This window comes from Hippopotamus amphibius, chromosome 7, assembly GCF_030028045.1.
Source record: "Hippopotamus amphibius kiboko isolate mHipAmp2 chromosome 7, mHipAmp2.hap2, whole genome shotgun sequence".
Taxonomy (NCBI): domain Eukaryota; kingdom Metazoa; phylum Chordata; class Mammalia; order Artiodactyla; family Hippopotamidae; genus Hippopotamus; species Hippopotamus amphibius.
This window is the reverse complement of record NC_080192.1, coordinates 143491232-143511102: the sequence shown is the minus strand read 5'-3', so window position 1 is coordinate 143511102 and position 19871 is coordinate 143491232. Positions and strand designations below refer to the sequence as shown.

The following is a 19871-nucleotide window of genomic DNA, read 5'->3' as shown; positions in this document are numbered from 1 at the left end:
GTGCCAGTTACTTGTTTACCGTTCTGCCCCCCTCACATCACTCTGCATTCTGGGCTCTTCTTCTCTGTATTTACCCCTTTCAACTTCCCCCGCTAGCCTAGTGCAGCGCCAGGAGTAAAGGTCTGTTGAAGGAAGGCATTGCAGGCATTTGCTGTATAGAAATACCATATCTGAGGAGAACAGAGAAGGACAGGGCTTATTATTTTTCTTCCAAACCACCAGGAAGGACACAAAGTAAATAGAAAGTAAAGGATGGGAGGAACAGGAGGAGGAATGAGGTGGTATGTGAAGCAGCATTCGGTTGGTGAGAAGTCAAACAAAATGAAGACTTTCATAACAGAAGTGGAATACAGTGTCTTCCAAGATCTTCAGAAAAATGCACTTGCATTAAGCAGCTTCCCATTAGTTATAACTGGCTAGGTCACCCAACAGGCACCTCAAATGTAATGTGGTCCCAAAAACCTGTTAAGTGACCCTCCCACCCACCCCCTTCCCTGCAAGTCCATCACCATAATCAGACCTCCTCTTGCTTTTTCTCTCTCAGGAAACAGCCCCACCACCAACCAGCTGCTTATGCAGGAACTTGGGAGCAGTGGGTCCTGTGAGTGGGGACCCCAGTACCACACGGCCGTCCAGCCGCCGCTCACCCCTCTAATCATAGCCGCCTGTGGTCGGCACTCAACAAATACCATCAGCCGACTTGTGGATCCTTCCAATATAACCAGTATTTCAATTTTCTGTAGATGAGTAGCTTAAATAAAAGTATAGGGACTTCCCTGGTGGCACAGTGATTAAGAATCCGCCTGCCAATGCAGGGGACGTGGGTTCGAGCCCTGGCCCGGGAAGATCCCATGTGCCGCAGGAGCTACTAAGCCCATGCGCCACAACTACTGAGCCTGTGCTCTAGAGCACACAAGCCACAACTACTGAAGCCCATGCGCCTAGATCCCGTGCTCCACAGCAAGAGAAGCCACCGCAATGAGAAGCCCATGCACAGCAACCAAGACCCAACTCAGCCAATTAATTAATTAATTAATTAATTTTTAAAAAAGTATATTGAGGGACTTCCCTGGTGGCCCAGTGGTTAAGATTCCTAGCTTCCACTGCAGGGGGCACAGGTTCAATCCCTGGTCGGGGGTGTCAGATCCTGCATGACAGGGCCAAAAAAATAAAAAATAAAATAGCTGAAAAAAATCCAGTATATTGAGCCTTTCAGAAAGTCCCTACCTCTAATTCCTTGGCAGGTACACTTCTACCCTTCTCATCCCACAAACATTAAAATGGTACCTGATTCAAGGTCATCTGGTGGCTCCCCTGAAATTTGACTCAGTAGTGTCTCTTTTTCTATTTTCTAAAGATCATGGGCGTTAGCTTCTGTCCATCCCGTAGACAAATACTTGCAAAGAAGCTGCCAGGCCCCACTGGAGGTGTGTGCAGACGGCTGGGCCCTGGGAGGGCTGAGTGGGGGATAGCCAGCCGTGGGGAAGGAGAAGCCGCCAGCCTGGGGAGAGCTCAGAAGGCTTCCCAGAAGAGGCACTTGAAGGACATCAAGGGCATCAGGGCATTTCAGGAAGGGGGCGAGGCCCGAGGCCACAGGGGGAGATGGGAAGTCGCTGTGGGTCCACGGGCCTGAAACGTGGCAGTCACAGCCGTGAGTAATCACAGTCTAGTTTCTAAAGCAAGTGCCCCTCAAATCACCCTGTGTGAGCTCCATGTCCAGACCCATAAGGACCGGCCAGAAGTCCTCAATGTCATGACCCGTGTTTCCTTGGCAAAGGGAGTCACAGGAACCTGTCACATGCAGTCTGTTTCCACAGGTAAGGAAATAGGCTCTTGTGTCTTTCATAGATGTTTAAGTAGAAATCCAGACATGAACTCTCTTTGAGAATACAGAGCTAGAAAAGATGGGGATAATAATGCCTGGCTCAAGGAGAGGGGTGTTTATCGCCCCCTATAACCTGGGATGTTCTCCAAGGTTACGGGATGTCTCTGTCTTGTCCTGGAGGCCAAGAACCTGGGACAGACGTGATGTTAAACCCAGGGACCGTTATCACCCTTGTGTTTAGTGGTCACCCACCTGCTCTCTTCTTTCTTCCCTCAAACGTCCATTTCTACTTGATCTTTGTTAAACTTACTGAGTTGATGCTGTTGTTGTTTTGGTTGGTTGGTTGGTCGCTTTGCTGTGTGTGTGTATGTGTGTGTAAGTGAGTATTTAGGGATAAGTAGACACAAATTCTTTTGGAAATGGCATTATATAATAAAACTTAATGTTTTAAAGTTGATCTCTTTTCACCTGGGTATGTTTTAACAAGATGGAGACAGGAGTAAATTCACTGTTTTGATAGTGGCAGTGAAAGGGGTCCCTTTAGGCACTGAGAGTCTGTCTGTCCTGATTACAGATGCCCAGGACTTATGGGGGGAGGGGTCTTCTGCACCCACTTTGAAGGGAAGAGAGGCCAGTCAGTGATCAAACGAATTCTAAGCAGAAAAAGTGCTGACCGGGGAGCTAAAACGCCTACTCTAGCAACAATTTTGGTCACGCTAAAGAAGGAAGAAAATAGGAAAGCAGAAAGTTTTTTTTGGGAGAAATCAGTAAATATTTAATTGATAAAATAGGCAAATATATTTTGGCTTATTTTGGAATCCACGATGATTATTCTTTCTCTTTGGAAGACATCAGCTGCTATTGCCGGCCCAGCAGCTCTGCCCCTGACCTTCTTCTGATAAAAATCAGCCTCACAATTCCATCCTCTTGGTCACAGGTGCATGAGTAGAGCGGAGACCCAGGACAGACCATCCAGACCCTTCCTTGCAATTTTAGGTCTGGATCAGGTCCTCATCTGGGCTGGGTAAGCCTGCAGCTGCTGACCTTCTCACCACATAAAGGAAGCTCATCTGCAAGCCAAGAAAAAGAGAGACGTTTCAGCAATTATTACTTGAGTTTCTGTCACCTGCAGCTGAAAGAACCCCGACTAGCACAGTCTCATCTTACAAGGCAGGGGAAAGAGGACCAGGTGGGAGAAAGTAACGTCCTACGGTCATGGCAAGGAAATCCCAGGACTCCCAGGGCCGGGCCAGGGCCCTCCTACTGCACTAAGCCACCTCCAGCTCCCCTGCACAGACCAAGAGGTGACCAAGGGCCTGTGCTCAGAATGGACCCCTAGGAAAATGACTGACCGACATCTTTCCCGTGTCCCCTGGCAGCCCCTCAAGCCCTTCTCCTGACCACTCTTGCCCTAGAGTCGCAGGGACAGAAAGACTATGTCTCTCCTGAAAATCTCTTTCAATTTCCCCACCCAAACTGAGAATCCAGCCATTCTCTGAGCCCTGCTTCTGGTTCGTACTAGTTAACACACTTCTATTCCTTTAATAAAGAACCTAAGTGGTAAGATCCCACATTTATTTATTTATAAATTTATTTATTTATTGGCTGCATTGGGTCTTCATTGCTGCACACGGGCTTTCTCTAGTTGTGGCGCGCGGGGGCTACTCTTCATTGCGGTGCGCGGGCTTCTCATTGCGGTGGCTTCTCTTGTTGCAGAGCACGGGCTCTAGGTGCATGGGCTCAGTAGTTGTGGCGCACGGGCTTAGTTGCTCTGTAGCATGTGGAATCTTCCCAGACCAGGGCTCAAACCTGTGTCCCCTGCATTGGAAGGCGGATTCTTAACCACTGCACCAGGGAAGTCCCCGAATTTATTTAAACAGTGCTTCATGTTAGCCTCGGCCTCTCTCTTACTAAAATCTCCCCAACTGCTTTGCAAAAATCAAAGCAGAGTCCAGCCACTCCCCTCACCCAGAAGGTGAAAATGGAGTGATCTTTTTCCAGGTCGTCTTAGCCAGACACAGAAGTGGCATCTTGACCCACAGGTGCCTTGGGCTCAACCCCTGGCTTAAGCACTAACTACTGTGACGTGGAGTCAGTCCCTCCCTGCCCCGAGCTTCTGTTTCCCTCCCTCTTAAAATGGAGAGAACAGTAATGGATATTTCAGGACACGATAGTGAGGGTTCTGTGAAATTGTGTGTTCACAGCACCTAACACAGGTCTTGGTGCATCTCGGGTCCTTGGTCGATGTTAATTTCCTCCTCCTTCCTGTCTCAGCTGATTAGGGAAAGAATGTTGCACATGATCCAGGCGCCTACCTGCTCCCAGAGTAAGTTACATAGAATTATCATATCTTCTCATACATAAATACACATAAGATTAATGGTGTAACATTATTAGCATAATGAATATTCTAATTATGGCTCTAATGTTAAAGCTGGCACCAAACATTAATCCCTAGGGAATACCAATTGCCAAGGAGGTAATTACCAGCCTGTTTCGGGGAGTGCTGAGAGGATTGAACTTGTGAAATCAAGGAGCCGTCACACTTTCCAAAACACAGGAGAAAATCTGCTACAACAGAGCACTAACACACACACACACACACACACACGCTGTCCCTTTCCTACCAAGCCACTGCCATATCATTTCTCTTCTGTTATTACTACAGGGACAGATGACATCAGGGCTGTGAATTTAAGCAGCGCCACTGATAGAAGATTTACGTGGGCTGGAGGCTGGCTTGGACATTTCCCCACGTTTCTCGAACAGCCCGATGAGGGTTGTCAGTAGTCTACTCCCATTTTGTGCATGGGGATCTGAGGTGTAGAGGAGTTAAGTGATGGTAATTGTAACCAAAACAAGAGCTAACACTTCTGAGTGTCTCCTCTGGGCTACGTTTCCAGAGCCATTTGCACGGGTTATTCTCACTGTTACGACCCCGGCATGCACAAGGGCGCAAATACTCAGCAAGCCTCATACAAGAAAACAGCAGTGTCGCCAGGACCTACCTCCAGGTCACTGTTCCCGCAGGGCAGACGGAAAGGCCGAGAAACACTGTCCACTGCTCCAGGCTCACGTGAGTCTGTGTCAGGAACTGTGGCTCAAAGCCCACTCCATCAGTTACCAGCCTATGCCTTGCACATGGTGTTTCTGGAGATCAGCAGTTAATTTGACCTCATCTCTTGTGGTTTCCTTGAAAAGAAAAGAAGCATAGGAATAGTTGGCTTCAAAATTGCACCTGTGGACTTCCCTAGTGGTGCAGTGGTTAAGAATCTGCCTGCCAATGCAGGGGACATGGGTTCGAGCCCTGGTTCGGGAAGATCCCACATGCTTCAAAGCAACTAAGCCCGTGTGCCACAACTACTGAGCCCACATGCTGCAACTACTGAAGCCCTCATGCCTAGCACCCATGCTCCACAACAAGAGAAGCCACTGCAATGAGAGCGTGCACATTGCAACGAAGAGTAGCCTCCAATCTCCATAACTAGAGAAAACCCTCATGCAGCAGTGAAGACCCAACGCAGCCAATAAATAAAATAAATAAAATTAAAAAAAGAAAACTGAACCTGTGAGTGCCGATTAAAGGATTTCTGTTAAGCCAGAGAGAAGTCTTCTTTGAGGCACAAGAGGTCTGTCCCCAGGAGAACAGGCTTCCAGATCTTGGTCAATAACTCAGACGGGCATAGAAACGGTCACAGCTTAAGTTTCTGGAGGACATTAAGATGGGCAGGAGAATGTATAACAGATCGGGAAGTTGGGCTGAACGGAAACTGGCCTTGACATTGACTCCACCTCTGCCAGGGACTGTGCCACCTGTGTTGCCTTGTTTAAGTCGATGGGATAAAACCGAGGGCGCCGATGTAAGAGCCAAACGCAGAGCTCTGCCGGTGTGTGAAAGAAATCAGGGTGAGGAGAGAGGCACAAGGCCTCATCGTGGCTCCTGGGGAGAAGTCCAGGAGATAGGTTCACTGCAAATGTAGGCTGTTAGGAGCAAAGTTTCTCCTGCCCGTCCAGCCAGGAAGCCGTAGATGTCAGATAGCCTCTGGTCCTGAGGTAGCCCGAACTCGGGGTCTATCAAAGGAAGAAATCCAGGAGATCCAAAGATCAGGGTCTTCCTGGTGACCTTCTGCCAGAAAGCCACCCCTTTTCTTCTCAGCGGACCCAGTGCCAGCAGCAGGTGAGAGCTAGGGCTGCGGAGGGAGGCAGAGGCCAGTCCCGGTGGCTGCAGGTGGCCCCTAAGGTAAGGGGAGGCCAGCGAAGGAGGTAGACGGGTGGGGTTTCACGTTGCCCAAGTGTGGGAAATGCACAGGAGGTAAGCAGAATTGAAGGCAGAGAGACAATGAGGTGATCCGAATAAGAAATCCAAACAAGAAGCAACTCAAGAGGCCAGAAGGATGTGAAATTGATTAGACGTGGTGATTGGTGGGAGCATGAGGGGAAGACAGACTTCAGGGCAACTCCCGGGGATGGACTTGGGAAGCTGACTAATGATAAAAACTTGCTTCAGCTCAACCTGAAAAGCTGACAGATAATTACAGGGGTCTCCTTATAAGACATTATTCTGTGCCACTGATGATAGTGTAACGTGTGGGGTGCCCACACTTGAAACAACGTTCCTCGGAGAATTCCTGTATATCACAGAGTATTTTCATTCAGAATACTTCCGGAAGAAAGGAAAGTGAAGGCGGGAGATGGAGAAAAGGGGGTATCTATGGGATCAGCACCCCCAACTGGGGAGCTGTGCAAGTTCACTGCGTGTCAGACCAGCTGCTGGCCCAGAGCTGATCCCGGCCGCCTCAGCAGGAAGCCGCCTGCAGGACCGGGCAGGGTCACGCCGCCTGCAGAGCACGGCTTACGTTCTGAGCCCCGGATGTCAAGAGCTAGATCTTAATGTTAAGGGCCGGGTGTTACGGGTGACGCGCTATACACCAGGGACCAGAGAACCCATCAGTGAAGGGCCTACCAGCCGTTCAAAGCAACACACATGTTTGAAGTCTGCATGGACCCTCATCGTCCCAACCTCAGAGCCTGGATTCTAACACTTGGAAGGGCAAGCCCATCCCAACCACGGAGGCAGGGGCATGGACCAGGCTTCGTCTCCCCTCAGGGCTTAAACATCCTCACTTGTCCCTTCCAATGAACCGAGCTCTTGGCCTCAGGCATCCAGGGGCAAGAAAGGTCTGGTAGTTTCAGCCTTAAATGGATGCTGCACTTGCTGAGTAAAAAAAAAAAAAAAACTGGCTGTGTCTCTATCATAAGCCAACCAGACTGTGCACATGGGTACCACATGGGCAGCACGTCTCTGAGCCCATATCTGGGCCGCCTTTGGGGCCACAAGTGAGAGGGTTTCACAGCCACAGAAGCCAGAGGCACTTTCCTCTCTATGCTGTATCCTTGACCTTCCCAAATCCATAACTGATCCTGCCATGGAGGCCCTCATTCCCTCACTTATGTGTGTATTGTTATTTACCTAATGCACTTCCCTGACAGGTGGGATTTCTGATCCACTCCAGCTCCAGGAGCGAGCATGTGGTCCAGGCTCAGACACAGCGCCCTGGTGCAGAGAGGATCAAAATTAAGCCTGGACATTTGCTGGAGCCATCTGAAAAGAGGGCCCGACCTTAAGCCAGACCCGCATGGATGTAAATGTGGAGGTATGTGCTGATGGCCTGAAGCAAAGGTCCAGAGGAAACCAGAGCAGGACACAGAGCAAAGGGGTCCCTGACGACACCTTGCCAGCCCCGGGTTCACCAGGCGTGGACTCCCGGGTCATTTCCATTAATTGAGCTAATAAAGCCCTCCCCTCTCCCATCCTTTCTTTTATTCCAAGCCTGCTTTGATTAGGTGTCCTGTCATTTCCCTAGAAGAATCCTGACTAATAGACCCCACCTTCAAGGCTCAGTTCACTGTCCCCATTTCCACAGAACCTCTCCCCTTGAAAGCACAGAGAGAACCCACCAGCATCAGTTCTGTGGGTGGAGGACATGCTACTTTGAATTTTTCTTTAATACTTTCTTGAACATATCCCAAGCGCCTCAGCCAGATGAGTGTCTGATTCTGTAATACGTTCTCCTGTGACCCCCACAGCCTGACTTGATGCTGAGTAATAAATGCTCAATAAGTAGAACTCTCTGTATTTACAGTCTAGCATAACCTTAGATGCTCTGCCTTCTTTCTCACCAGAATTTTTCCCAAAACAACCCTTATCCATCCTTGCCTTTGAGAGGTAATATTCCTCAAAACAGCCCCACTCATTCTTTCAGTTGCTACATGTTTTCTTGAGCACTTATTATGTGCTGGGTATCGGTGCTGTGTGCAGGTGACCCTGGCATCGGTGTGACAGGGCTCTTGCCTAGCTGGAGAGCTGACCAGATAACAGACACGTGCCTGGTGGCGTGAGAAAGATCAGGGCAGAGGACGGGGTGGGAGCCCCAAAGAGGAAGCACCAACTCTGCAACTTTAGACCATCTGCCTCTAGGCTTCCCATGCAGCGCTCGAGGGTAAAGACGTGTGTACAGACAGGGACATGTCAGGATTGCTTGTATCAGAGAAGAGATACTGAAATCCATCTGTCGTGGCCTCCAAGGAAACACTGCAACGTGAAATAAGCCTAAAGATACAAGAAAAGGTAAGCACTCGCATCACATCATAAATGAATAGGTTTGACAAATATTCATAGAATTGACAGTTTGTTACCAGAGGCCACAAACTCATGGCTCCAACTCACATTTTCATTGGAAAACTTATAAATGCAGGAGAAAATGGCCGCATTTTATTTTCAGAAGAATATAGCCCTGACCCCAAAAGTTTATCATCTCAGCCTCCCAGTTAACCAAGTTAAAGCAATCAGTCTTGAGATGCTCTCTCCCCTTCTGGAAATCCTAGAGCGAAGTCACTCAACATGTGCTTAAGAAACACCTGCACCTGCTAAGCAGTCTGCTTGGTGATAAGGATACAGAGGTGTTTGTGGCCAGAACTCTGACCTGGTGGCAGATCAAACCAGGAAGCATTTGCTGATCACCTGCTAAGAACTGTGACCAAATTTACCATTTATGTAGAAAGCTGCAATGCCAGCAATAGAGTTCTAATACAGTTAAATGCTGCGTTGTTTTCTTGTGTGTTCACAATATTTGCCTACTTAACGCCCACAGCCTCCGCTTTGGGGAAGGAGCAGGCTTACTCTTAGGGGTCCCCCCAGCCACTCTCGGGCCAGTTGTGAGGGCTGGACTGGCAGCCAGCCCTACTCCCAGGGTGGATGGAGTGCTCAGGCCTGGGCCATCAGACCACTCTGTCAGTCTGACACGGCAACTGGGTCGAGGGACAACGTGACCCAATACAGGCCAGTTAGAACTGGGAACGTCAGCCTCCAGAATGCAGGAGGAAACTAGGACACTGAACTTTTCTCTTCTCTGACTCATCAGATCTGGGGACAGAAAGCTGAAGTTGCCTGGACCCACCATGAGAATAAGCAGCAGAGCACAAAGCCGCAGGCTGGGAGACACAAGGTCCCGGTGGTTCTGTAACGCATTTCCCAGCTCTACTCCCAGCTCTGAGCCAAGTGGCCCAGCCCTAAACTGTTCAATTGCATGAATCAATACACGCCCTTCTTTGGCTTAAACTACAGAAGAGAATTTTTGTCTTGCAATCCAAGCATCTGCGTTAACAATGTGTTGAATTTGCTTGATTCTTGGGTAATTGATTAGGGCAAGAGCCCTGTATCTTCCCCTGTATCCTCCACTGGACCCAGCATGGTGCGACCCAGAGGACCTGCTCGGTCAGTGCTCATGGAGAGGACAGACAGCACAGGTCATGACACTGAGGGGTAATTCAGACACTCTTCACCAGGCAGGATCCACACCTCTGCTCAAGGTGTTCCAGCAAACGGCGGGGCCAGAGGAGCCCTGGTCAGAGTTGGTCCTCAGCCTGAGCTCTCCCCAGCATGAGCAGGCGCTAGGGAGCTAAGCTCAGATAAAACTCACAGGAGAAGGGTTAAAGCAGATGGTAATTTACTAATAACCATAATAGCTGCCAGTCATTGAGCAGTTACCATGAGATAGAAACTCCGCTACACATTTACACATCTCATAGCTGTTCCATATTATGAGCTCAGGAAAGAAAAAAAAACCCACATCCGTCTTCACGTTCAGGGAGGGTCATGACAGCCAAGGATGCTCTCCAGGCAGATGCCATCTGCTTATGCAGCCCAAGCTTCAGGGTCCATTACTTACAAGCGCCCTTCCAAGGCCCCCACACCCTCCTCCCAGATGTGGGGAGAAAGCAGCACCTCCAGACCCTCCCTGGAAGCACACAGCTCAGCCCCAGCCTGCAGGCCTCCCTCTCTGCCTTGAGGATGGTTGTGTGGATGTACTGAGGCTTCAGGCTGCAGCCCTGTGGCCACACTGGCCAGCACACCAGAGCAAGCTGGCCCCAACTGTGCATCCAGGCCCCAGGTCTGACCATCAGGAAGGATCTGAACAGCATCTGTTTGTTCTGCTGGCCTTGCTCCGTGCTTGGGTCTATCACAGCCCCATATTAAGGGCCAGCTGACCACCAACAATGCTTGAGCTTGGGGACCAAGGGTGCAAGGACCTGGCAGAGCTGGACCAGATGCTAAGGTAGTCTCGTGCACTAGCCCACGCCCAGAGACGTGAGGCTGCCGTTCTCCCAGGCCATCCCAAGAAGCAGCTGGGCAGAAGGTGTCACCACCAGCACAAAGTCCCGCAGCTGAAAGAAAGAGAGCTCCCTAAACCACCAATAATCTGAAACAAGTATCCATCATTTACACCAGGAGAAGGACTGGATTCTCTTTCTACTCACACAACAGAAAATAATTTTATAAATGTTTTGTCCTGTGAAGAGGTAAGCAAGGGATACACAGACAAAAACTCTAGGGGAGAAAAGGTATCGTGGAGGTGGGTCAGGAAACTAACTAATAATAGTAGCTGTTCTTGGGGGTTTTTGTCATGATCATAATAATCACGATAATAAGGGTACCTGGGGAGTGCCAGGGAGAGGATGTGAAATCCTAGATGAGTCTCATCCCATCCTTTCTGTGTGTGAGCCACCTGTGTGTAAGAGGCAGGACCAACCTCCCCGTTCTTCTGACCTCTGGCCCCTAAGCTGGTTCTTACCTGGCTCAGGTAACCACATCACTGCACCTGTGCTTTCCACATCCAGCTCTCTGCTGCTGAGCCTCATGATGGTTAAACAGAGGAGCTATGAAAGCTTTTAATGATTTAAAAGACACTTACTAAATATGAGATAATGGAGAATGGCCAAATATTTGCATTCATGGCGATACTGTAGTTTTGAAATACAGGAAGTGAATATTTATTTTTAAACAAAAAGCTATTTTAAAAAGCATACAGCATTGAATAACGGCAAGCGCTCCCCAGGGATTTGGAAATCAGTAACATATGACCTCTCTCTCTTTTTATCCCTTGCTAAAGAAATTTAGTAATTATGTTGCTGCTAAATGCAAACTATTCAGTATACTGTCTGGCCTCTGAAATTCAATCAAGAGCCACTAAAAGTCACCTGCTCCCCTCTGCTCCCCTCTATTATATTTCTACGTCCATAATGAGCAGAAGTGTAAATGTAAGAGAAAGAATGTGTTGAGGTCACGGTTATGTGGACTTCCTCCTCCAGGTTCTGCAGTTAAGCAAATTATAGAAACGATTTTTCATCCCAGGGTCGAGATTAATGCAATAAACCCCAATCAAATATGACGTGGAGAAATCAGATATGCTGATGTTAGACAAATAAACTAAGCAAACTTTCACTTACCAAAGAACAAAGAGGTGAAATGACATTGAAGGAAGGTTACATAACTTTTCTGTTAAAAATGGATAAGATATGCCCAAGCCATTCCTTCCAAAAGGCCACAGATTCACTCTCACGTGATGCTAGTCACATTGAAATGTTAACAATGCTGTAATACTTAAAATGCCGTTGATACTATATTAATTATATTAATCTGTTGTTTTTTCTAATCACACTATTTTTAATTTTGATGTAATAATCATGTCAATCTACCCAAAGATCCTAACTTCATTAACTATACATAGAGAATATTCTTGAAAAATTTTATCATTAGAAGATGACACATTTAGCACCACCTGATGGTACAAAAGAGAGATGAGACTGGGCCTTAATATTTGAATCTTGCAAAGGGAAATTATGATTTTTTTATATAAATGTATATGTTATAACAGCAGACAGCATTTTGAGGATTTTAGCATGTGGCATCAGTTTTCTTAGAAAATGAAAATTTTCAAGAGATTTTCATGCAAAATCTACTAAGATTGCATTTATATAGAATATAAACTACAATTACCTGAGTATAAGAATCCATAAATCACATCATTATTTCTTCATATCAAAACACTTTATTTGATAATCTAAGTTAAATTTATAAGCCATATAAAATTGTGTATTTAACAAAAATTCTTGAATTGTTAGGAAACATCTGCCAAGAGAGAATCTGAAAATATTACGCATGTTGCAGTACAAAACTCTTTCCAAAATTTGAATTTCTCTGTATTTAAAACACAAATATTTTTAAAACATGGTGGAGACTTCCAGCTTTAATACAGAAGAGTAAAGAAGATATTTTTACCTTCTTGCAAAATCAACTTGCAAGTTTTAACAAAATTCAGAGGCATAGGTAACCCCAAACCATGCTATATAAGGAATGGAAGTGAAACTCAGTGATGGTCAAACAGGAGAGGGGATTCCATGGCTGCAGACTGTAGACAAGGCTGAGAGGGTAAAGGTCCCAAAGAAAGTGGCAAGTCTAAGGGTCAAACTGACCTCCTTTCTTGGGGACAGCAGGCACAGGTGGGAAGTAGGAAGTTCCCATGGACTGAGTTTGGTACAAAACTCAAAAGGAAAGCAGGATGTGGTGGGCTGGATGGGAAATCAGTCAGGCCCACCATATCTGCAGGAAGCCATCTGTTGATGAGGCAGGAAGCAGAAGAGAAACTCAGCATTATTCAGGGCAGAGTTGCTTCTGAACATGTCAGGTGATTTTGAAAGTAAAGTCTAGAAAGACGGCTCTTAAACACAAGGCCCTGTGTCCTCTGAAGAACTCCTTCTACGTGTCCATGGTCTTGCTCTCCGTTGTGCCACTTTGAAATTAGCTGGACCAGAAAGAATTTGCCTCTTTCAAATATAACTATTGACAAAAAAGTATCCAGCACCCAGATCAATTTTTCAAAATACTGCATGAAAAGGAAATAAAGATCCAGTAAAACAAATAAAAGACAAACACTCACCAGAAAAATGCCACTAAGGGGAAGCTTTAAATTGTGATCTACAGCACATCAACTTGTATTTTAAAAAACTAAAAAGCAACCACCTTGACAAAATGTGATGTAAAAGCAGATACAGGAGCTCAGGGAATCCATGGTTTTCTAACAACAGGAGATAAAACAAGTTAATAGGGCTCAGAAAAGATGTGGAAGAGAAAAATGAAGCCATCACAGAAATGAAGGCCATGTTGACAGCAGCTCTGAAAAGTAAGAAACTACTGAAAACCTAGCAAAAGACACAGCAATCAGAGATGGAGAAGCACAATCTAAATAAATTAAAACAAACAAAAAATTAGGAAGGGCTAGGAAGAAAATGAAAGAAAAATATGACTAATCAAAGGATCCAACATATGCCTAATTGGTGTCCCCAGAATGGAACAGGGTTAAATTATCAGAAATTATTAAAAGAAATACGTATACACACACCAAGATAATGAGGCCACCCAAAAAAAAAAAAAAAAATTACACCATCAAGTAATTCCCAAAAGTAGAAATAATGAAACTAAACACCCTGACCACAATGAACGAACGAGAAATTAACAGTGAAACTAAAACACACAAAGAAACAAGTCCTTACCATTTGGAAACAAACACTTTCAATTTATAGTCAAAGAAGAAATCAAAGCTGGAATTTTACTACAACTAGAAGACAGCAATAATTTTAAAAGCTACAGAGCGAAACCTATGATTTACGTCTACAGCAGGTCTCAGGAAAAAAAAGCATAGAATTGCTTACATACATTAATAAACAGAAAAAAACAAAAATGCATAAATAGATCATACAATAAAAGGTGAAAGAACATGGATAAAGCCAAGAATAAAAGAGGGAAGGAATTAGTAAGCATAAAATGTGAAATTGATTAGTTAGAAAGCTGAAAAATGACAGTCAAGATAAATCCAGGAGCTTAAATAACTAAATAAATGTCAACTATTGATTAGCTTAATTTTAACAAATAAGAAACCACACACTGTAAGAAATGATAAGGGAAGACATTTTAGGAATTATAAAAGACCATTTTTCTACGTGGCTCTAATTAAGAATCTGAGTTAAAATATTGTCTGGAAAATATAAATCACTAAAATTCTTATCAAAAAAATTAAGAATTCAAAGTAGGTCAGTTACTCTAGAGGAAATAGAAAAAATTGCTAAAGTGCTAACATCCCCCAAAAGCAGTGAGCTTAGATAATTTGATAATAGACGTCTACCAAACCCTTAAGAAACAGACTCATTCAGTGTTCTTTCAAACTATTCTAGATCGTGGAAAAATAAGGGGGGTTGGCAATCCTTTTTTCCTTAAGTTAGCATAACATTAAGAATAACAACAATAACAACAAAAAGGACATGGAAAAAAATCTCATTTCTGAATATCAATTCAAAATCCTAAACCAAATATTAAAAGAAAAATATACAACAACCAAGTAACATTAATCTCAAAATGCAAGAATGGTTAAAATTTATTGTTGCTTTTTACAAACCATCATATGACTATATCAAAAGAAAAAAATTAAATAATCCTCTCCACATAAGATAAAAAAAGCCTTTTATATATGTTAATATCCATTTTTAATAAATATTCTTAAATACCTGAAAAGGTGGATGATTCCTCAGTACAGTATAAAGATCTAACATCTAGCAAAAGAATGCCAGTTAAGTATGTGTGTATGTATATTCAGTTTGTGTGTGTGTCAACCCAAAGATTAGCAATATGTTTAATGGAGAAAAGCTGGTATTGGGTTGGCCAAAAATTTCTTTGGGATTTTCCTTAAGATGTTATGGAAATACGCAAACAAACTTTTTGGCCAACCTAATAGCTTCCAATTCAGTCAAAAGAAAGAAAAGAATGCCCATTACCACTACTAAGGCTGTTTTAGCAGTAGTAGTCCATTCAACTTGATAAAAGAAATAAAAATGAAGTATAAACATTAGAAAGAGGAATTTTGATTTCCTGACCTCTAATTCGGAAAATAAAAAAGGATCTTTGAGAAACTATCACAAACAATAAGATAATTTTGTAAGATGCAAATATTATGTAGAGAAATCATTGTTCTTATAAATAGTGACTAGTTTGATGAGATTCAACATACTACTTTGGACCAAGTTCATATTGAATTCCAGCTTATGGTCCTAAGTAAAAATAGCAAAGTCTACAGTCTTAAGTAAAAATAGCAAAGTCCTGAACTATTTATACAGAGTAAGTTATGACTTGTGTCTGATTCCCTCCCAAAAATATGCTATATAGATACATAGGCTTATATACACAGAGACTATGTCTAGAAGGTTACACCAGACCTAATTGTGGTTGCCTCTGAGGAAGGGAATTTGGTGAATGAGAAGCAGAAATGGAAGAGAGACTCACTTTTCACGGTATTCTATTCATAGTTTTCAATGTCGTGTCACATGCAGATAAGAACTATCCAAAATATAAATAAAACCTATTTTAATCAACATGAAAGGAGTATATTCTTACTGACAGTGTTTCTCATGTCAGGGTTAATTCTTAAGGATTTTATCCTTGAAGCCTTAAAACGCTCATAAAAACTCTGGGTATCAAAACTCACATCTCAATAACTGTTGAAAAAAAAAAGCAATAACTGTTCTGTTATTTTCTTATAACAGCATTTAAAGTTGTTTTAAACCAAAACACAAAGTGCCATCTCTTTCTAAGTTGTTTTTGACCACAAAACACATTAGCATCACTATCGTGCGATGGTCTCACCCATTTTCCAGTATCTTGCCTTGCTCAGAACATCGCCCGGCAGCCAGGCTGCCAGAACTCAGAGCCCAGCCCTGGCATTCACCCGTCTGTGACCCTGAGCAAGTATGTAAACTCCTCATGCCTCAGCCTCCCCATCTGGAAAACGATCACAATTTCCCCATCACAAATCTGTTGTGAGAATTACACAAGTTCATTGTAGAACACAAAGAGTGACTAGCCAGGGGCAAGTGGTCTAGAAGTGACCAGTGATTATTTTTCAGATTTGGGGTCTCAGTTCAGTTCTTTTGAGGAGCAAGTGCCTTCTTAGGCCGCCGACAGAGAAAGGGTTGGCCCAGGTGTGCGTGTGCTGCCGGACCATTTTGGTCCTGATTCCCTGTTTGTGGTTTCTTCGTGTGAGAAGGTAAGGAGAATGAAAAACCAGAAACCTGTGCTCTCCTTCTGAGTGTGGCACAAAGGGAACCCACAACTTACAAACTTCTCTTATTTTAAAATTCTCACTCTCAGACAGAAAAACCACACTGCTTTCTTCCACTGGGTTCAGGAGGCAGTAGATCACTTACCAAAATCATTCATTACCTTAGAAGAACCATCCTGATTTAGGTAGAGAAAAGGCAGTTACTACAAGCAGAGTAAACTTTGTCAGCGATTAAAAATCTCATCCTTGTCTCCAAGATACCACTGAATTACCAACTACAGTGGCATTTTATTCTACTACTCATGGCTCAGTGTTAAAAGAAGATGAAGGAAATACACGTTTAAGAGGTAAACTGAGGGAGTTTCCTGGCAGTCCAGTGGTTAGGACTTTGTGCTTCTATTGCAGGGGGTGCGGGTTCAATCCCTGGCCAGGGAACTAAGATCCCACAAGCCGCATGACACGGCCAAAAAGAAAAAAGAGGTAGACTGATTCTTGCATAAACACTGAGCCCCTATTCTGTGCCAGGAGGCAGTGCTAATTGTTGAGTACACAGAAAAGATGCCAGAGGGTACGCTTTTGAGAGATTCACAGTCCAGTAACTTCCTCTAATGTGCCAATAACCAATGTTTTAGGATTAAAAGATTTGATTTTGTATCATAGTTGTGTTTTGGAAAATGCCTTACCCGGATATTTTCTTTACAAACCTTGGCACCCATCTGCACAACTGAAACACCCTTCCCCACTTTGCCTAAAGAGCATGTCTCTCAAAAGTAGGTCAAGTGTCCTGCCTGGCAGGCCCCCTTCCTCCAGCCCCTATCTCCTTTATGTGGCCCTGGACAGGTCCATTACCACAGCCCCTCTCCCCCAAGCCCTCATCACTGTGTTCTCAGCCCATGCAGGGGACTCTAAATGGTTGCTGAAGAAACAAACGAGAAGTTCCAGAAACTTCCTGGATTCCCCTTCACCCAATTCAACCTCAATTCCCCTCTGGGATCTGACCCACACGGTCTCTGTCTTAGCCGGAATCCACTGAGGCTACTACTCTCTGGTAATATGGCCTGGTTCTCCCTCTAGCTATCACGACAATCTAGAAAATACTGATAACCAGTAGGTCACCTCTAACAGATGCCTATGATGTTCCAAAATTTTATTAAAAACAGAGGATTTGTATCCAGTAAAAAGATTTTCTTTTAGAGCAAAAAGGATGACAATTTCCAAGAACATCCAAATCTACAGCCCTGGTATGTAGATGAAGTGCTTTGTCATAAATTTTACTGTCAGTGAACTCTTAGGAATTCCCTCGCTTCTGTCCTTGAAAGAATGAACTTCAAAGTCAACCTGAAACCCTAACATGAAAACATATACAAATGTGTAAGAATAAGTTTGCCCCCCACCGGGACCTCTGTTATTTGTGGACTCTGAGACCCGACAGTTTCGAAAGAAATAAGCAGGTGTTTAGAAGGTGCCAGTCTGGGCAACACCAGCCTCCTCTCTGTGGTTCGCTAAGTCCTTTGCATCTCTTTCCTTCTACCTGTTTTTGGCCACTTTGCTACTCTCTTGATCATTTCAATACCAGCAGGAGGCTAGGAGAAGCAAAAAGAGGTGATACCATAATCTCCCTTTTTCTTGTAGTGGTATTTATGATAAAAGGCTGCAGGGGAAAGAGAGCGAAATTTCAGAGCTGAAATGAGGGCTTTGAATCTCCCCAGGGTTTTGATGACTCATGCAATGGCTCTTCCGTTGCCATAGATATTTGTATATTCAAGCCAACAAGGACAGCCCAGAATCTCCTATTTCCCAAACAAAGCGTTAGACATTTTGAGAAACGCAAGAGGACCAAAGTCTGAGCCCTCCTATGGGGAATTCATCCCTCAAAGGAAACAAGAAGTGAAATCATTATGAACCATTAAGATAGTAAACAGTATCCAAGGTCCCAATCAGCAGAACAAACTTCTTATAGAAACTCCAAGAGCTGGTTGTGAGTTCTCGAGCCAGACCTTCTTTCTCATCCCCAGATAGGTGGAGCTGATGCGAATCAGCATGGAGCCTCATCTTCTCTCCTTCCCGATGCAGTGAACATCAGAGCAGCCACACGGCAAGGGGCAAACATGGCAGTGAGCTTAATGACAGCCCGAGGTCTGTCCCTGACGAGGATGCTCTGAGAGCCCTGGGCGTCAGCTCCGCGCCACAGGGAACGAACCCCTCCGCTCCCAGCTCTGAAGCCCCTCACCACCCCCTGGGACCTGGAGGCCCCCTGGAACGGTGGCTCTCTGGTCTCCGCCCCCCAAAGAATTCCATGGAGGGCACTTGGTAAGAGAGTGGAAACTGTTCAAGTTTGAAATTGAACTCTATGATCTTCATAGGTTATAATATGGTGCGATTTTTTTCTCATTCTCTCTTGCATGTAAATTGATCGGCTGCACTGAAACTTCTACTTAAAGCAAAGGGGTTTGATTTATAGCCAGTCTCTTCCTGCAGCGTGGCGCTCGGGGCCCCCGGGGAAGGCGGCACTTGCCTTTTATAAATGACTAGGGGGGACCTCGGATCGTGAGGTCGCCCCACGCGCTCCCAGCCTCCCCTCCCCACCTTCCCTCTGCCTTTGCTTGCGATTCCCACGGGGACGCAAGACCCAGTTTTTGCAAGCCTGCCGGGTGTGTTCCCTTTCGTTTTTACTTTTTAAATTAAGGAACGTCGACATTCAAATCTGTGGCTCTACCCCCCTGGACTTTGCTGGCTACAGATACACAGCCCTGCCACATGTGCCCCACTTGCAAGGACAGCTCCTTTACCAGGGAGCCTCTTACCTGGGAAGTGGATGGAGGCAGAAGCCTGGCCTCTGCAGGAACTGGGGTGCTGAGGGCAGGCAGCTTTCTCATTTGGTAGAGGAAGCTGGCTGATACCCACAAAAGTTTCCCACGGAGTGTCCTGTTGGGACTTGGGTGAGAGACGCCCGGGCAGTCATTTCCTGTGCCTCCTGCTTCTGTCCGGCACCTGCGGGGTCTCCGGGAAGCCAGGCGGAAGCGTGTCAAGGAAGTGAGGACACGAGGCCACATCTGCAATGCCGGGGAGAGCAGTTCAGATGCAGGGCAGACCCTCCTGCTAGAGGACACTGTGTTGGGAGAGAAAAAAAGAGACCGTGTACTCTCATCGCCCAGGGTAGTGACAGATCTGAAAACCTATTTATCTCTCTGGAAGGCCTGAGATGGGACCTGCCTTGGTGTAAAGCACACAGCAAGTTGCAGGTCTGCGTTCCCAGTGCACACCCCCGCTTGCACTGCCCTATTGCTGATGCTCTGGTGGGAGGGGTGTCGCACCCCACGGGAGTGGGCTATGGACCCTTCTTCCTGGTGAAGGACATGGGGACCTCCCCTCCTACCACCACGGAGCCGTGTCACCTTGGGCAAGAGCTCTAACCTCACTTTATGAGACATTCAGGTTATGTTTTAACTCCCTTCTAACGCTAAAGTTGCAGTATTCTAAGATTTATGCAATCGAGGAAGATGGGTAATTTTAGAGCAGTACTGCCCAGAGAATGTTCCAGACAACCAGCTAAGGGTGGCATAGCCAGAAACGTTTGGGAAGTTCTAGTTTTCCTTATGACA

At 45.4% G+C, this 19871-nt stretch overlaps 1 long non-coding RNA gene across 1 annotated transcript; it reads right to left on the bottom strand.

Annotated features, from left to right (window-relative positions):
- Positions 1 to 2634: 2634 nt before the first annotated feature.
- LOC130857739 (uncharacterized) lies at positions 2635 to 19246 on the bottom strand. The gene is made up of 3 exons (XR_009054851.1): positions 19074 to 19246; positions 4834 to 5017; positions 2635 to 2895 (listed from the first exon to the last, which is right to left on the bottom strand). It is a non-coding gene; the product is annotated as an uncharacterized LOC130857739 (long non-coding RNA).
- Positions 19247 to 19871: the final 625 nt, after the last annotated feature.